Here is a 3,787-nt window from a genome sequence, read left to right as displayed (position 1 = left end):
TTAAACATGCTGGGAGAGCTGGGAATTAGGAATTGTTGGGGATCATCCCATGTGGAGAGCGAAGCTAAAGCGGCCTCTTCCTCCTCCACCAAAGGGGGATGGGAATGGTATCCCGCTATTCCCAAAGCCATGGGAGCAGTTGGATGATGTTTGACTGGAACATCTCCAAACCCACCTCTGTTGGTGATTCCCAGGGAGCCAAGGGAGTTCCTGGATTGGGAGGCTTCAAGGGCCGGATGGGATGGCCCGGGAAAGCCGGAATGGCCGGAGCAGATGGACCTCAAGGACCACAGGGAGAACCAGGGCCACAGGTGAGATGAGCTGGGACCAAACCCCCCCAGATGTGTCCCCACATCCACATCTCCCTCCTCCTCCAAGCTCCCACATCTCCCTCCTCTTCTTCCAAGCTCCCACATCCACATCTCCTTCCTCTTCCACATCCACATCTCCCTCCTCTTCCAAGCTCCCACATCTCCCTCCTCTTCTTCCAAGCTCCCACATCCACATCTCCCTCCTGTATCCACGTCTCCCTCCTCTTCCAAGCTCCCACATCCATATCTCCCTCCTACATCCACATCTCCCTCCTCTTCCAAGCTCCTACATCCACATCTCCCTCCTACATCCACATCTTCCTCCTCTCCCAAACTCCCACATCTCCCTCCTCTTCCAAGCTCCAACATCTCTCTCCCCTTCCAAGCTCCCACATCCACATCTCCCTCCTTTTCCAAGCTCCCACATCCACATCTCCCTCCTACATCCACATTTCCCTCCTCTTCCAAGCTCCCACATCTTCCTCCTCTCCCAAGCTCCCACATCTGCCTCCTCTTCCAAGCTCCCACATCTCCCTCCTCTTCCAAGCTCCCACATCCACATCTTCCTCCTCTTCCACGCTCCCACATCCACATTTCCCTCCTCTTCCAAGCTCCCACATCCACATCTCCCTCCTACATCCACATCTCCCTCCTCTTCCAAGCTCCCACAGCCACATCTCCCTCCTTTTCCAAACTCCTACATCTCCCTCCTCTTCCAAACTCCCACATCCACATCTCCCTCCTTCCAAGCTCCCTCATCCAAATCTCCCTCCTACATCCATATTTCCCTCCTCTTCCAAGCTCCTACATCCACATCTCCCTCCTTCCAAGCTCCTACATCCACATCTCCCTCCTTCCAAGCTCCCTCATCCACATCTCCCTACTTTTCCAAGCTCCCACATCCACATCTCCCTTCTCTTCTAAGCTCCCACATCCCCTCTTCCCGTGGGATTTCACTTCATCCCTCTCTCATATCCCCTCTTCCTGTGGGATTTCACTTCATCCCTGTTTTACATCCCCTCTTCCCATGGGATTCCACTTCATCCCTCTCTTCCTTTCCCCCGGGGAGATTTTTCCTCCTCCTTCCCTCCCTCCTTTCCCTGTTTTCAGACCTCTCCACGACATTTCCAGGGATAATTTCCCATTATCAAGACTTCGAGTGCTCCCCTAATTATCCCTAATTATCCCGGGCTCAGAGTGCTCGTGTTTAACGAGCGGCTCAACATTCAGGACACGCCAGGAACCTTTGGAAAGGGAATAAAAAGCCTTGGAAATGAGGATTTAATGGAGTTTCCGAGCGGGTCAGGAGGCCCCCGGTTGTGTGATAATGAGGAGATGCCAAAACAAGGGAGGGATTAATTCAACACCCACCCCAAAATAGCAGATGTGAAGGAATGAAGGGTTTTTTCAAGGGAGAGAGGGTTGGAAGTTAAAGTGTTTTAGAATTAAAGTTGTTTTAAATTTAAAAGCAAAAAAAAAACCAAACCACAAAGAAAAAAAAACACAAAAATTAAATAAAAAACCCAAAAAAACCCAAAAAAACCCAAAAACAAAACAAAACCAAAAGCAAACAAATAAAAACATCAAAAACAAAACAAACAAAAAAACAAAAAAAACCCCAAAAGCAAACAAATAAAAACATACAAAACAAAACAAAACAAGCCACAAAAAAACCCAAACCAAGAGAAACAAAAAACCAGAAAAAAACAGACCAAACAAATAAAAACAAAAAACCAAACAAACAAAAACCTCCAAAACAAAAGAAGCAAAAAAAAAAACAAAAAGAAACCAATCCAAACAAAAAAAATCAAAACCAACAAAAACCCAAAAACCAAAACAAAAAAAAAAGAAACCAGACCAAAACAAACAAAACCCAAAAAAGTCGAAATCAAAACAAACAAACAAAACCCAAAAAAACCCCAAAACCAGACAAAACCCCCAAAAAACCAAACAAAAAAAAAAACCCAAAACCAAAACAAAAAAAAAAAGAAAAAAAACAAACAAGCAAAGAACCCCCCAAAAAAACCCAAAGCAAAAGAAACAAACAAAAAAACCAAAAAAACCCAAAAAAACCCAAAACCAAGACAAAAAAAAACACATAAAAAAAGACAAACCAAAATAAAAAAAAAAAAACACAAAATAAGACAACAAAAAAAATTAAAAATAAAAATAAATAAAAAAAACACATAGAAAAAGACAAACCAAAAGAAAAACAAAACAAAACAAAATAAGACAACAAAAAAATTTAAAAATAAAAATAAAAATAAATAAAAAAACCACAAAAAACCCACCAAAAAAACCCAAACCAAACAAAAAACCCACCAAAAAAACCCAAACCAAACAAAAAACCCACCAAAAAAACCCCACAAAAAACCCCAAAACCAAAACAAACAAAAAACCCACCAAAAAAACCCAAACCAAACCAAACAAAAAACCCACCAAAAAAACCCACAAAAAACCCCAAACGAAAAAACCCACAAAAAGCCCCCCAAAAACCCCAAACCAAAAGAAACAAAAAAAACCCAAAACAAACATAAAAAACCAAAACAAACAAACAAAAATGAATAAACCCAACCCAAACCAAAGAAACAAAAAAAACACACACAAAAAAAAAACCATAAAAAAACCAAAACCTGGAATTAAAAGAGGAAGTGGGAAGTCCAGCAGAGGGAGTGGGAAGGGATTGTCTCCGTCTGCTGAGGCTCCAGGGGCTGAAATTCGGGAAAAGGGCCTTCTTTTCCCACAGAATCCATCCTTCCTGCCCAGGGAACACCTCCCATCCCATCCCGTCTGTCCAGGGATCCCTTGGGATCCAGAGGGCTCTGAGGATCTTCTCAGGGAATCAGGGAATGCGTTGGGTTGGGAGGTTCCAACCCTGACACCTTCCACCATTCCAAGGGAATCCAACCGGGCCTTGGACACTTCCAGGGATCCAGGGGCAGCCACAGTTTCTCTGGGAATTCGATTCCAGCCCCTCCCCACCCTCCCAGCCAGGAATTCCTTCCCCATATCCCACCTAACCCCACCCTCTGGAAGTTTGAAGCCTCTTCCCCCCTTGGCCTGTCACTCCCAAGCTCTTCTAAATATTCCCTTTCCATCTTTTTTCTTGGCTCCTGGAAGGCCCCAAACCTGGGTTTCCTTTCCAGGCTGAACATTCCATGGGATTGAAGGGGAAAATCCCACCTGGAGCTGTGGGATAAATGGTTGGAAGGTGCTGACTGAGCTCTCCTCTCCCTCTCCAGGGTCCTCCAGGGAAAAGAGGGAAATCCCAGATCGGCCTCAGGGGACTCCCGGGAATGGATGGACCCAAAGGAGCCAGGGTGAGTTTGGGATGATCCCAAAGGAGACAGGGTCAGGGTGGGATGATCCCAAAGGATCCAGGATCAGGATGGGATGATCCCAAAGGAACCAGGGTGAGTTTGGGATGATCCCAAAGGAGCCAGGGTTGGGATGATCCCAAAGGAGCCAGGATCAGG

Source organism: Corapipo altera, unplaced genomic scaffold, assembly GCF_003945725.1.
Source record: "Corapipo altera isolate COAL_440 unplaced genomic scaffold, ASM394572v1 61472, whole genome shotgun sequence".
In the NCBI taxonomy this organism is placed as follows: Eukaryota; Metazoa; Chordata; class Aves; order Passeriformes; family Pipridae; genus Corapipo; species Corapipo altera.
The sequence above is the reverse complement of the archived record's forward strand: the minus strand, read 5'-3'. Positions refer to the sequence as shown.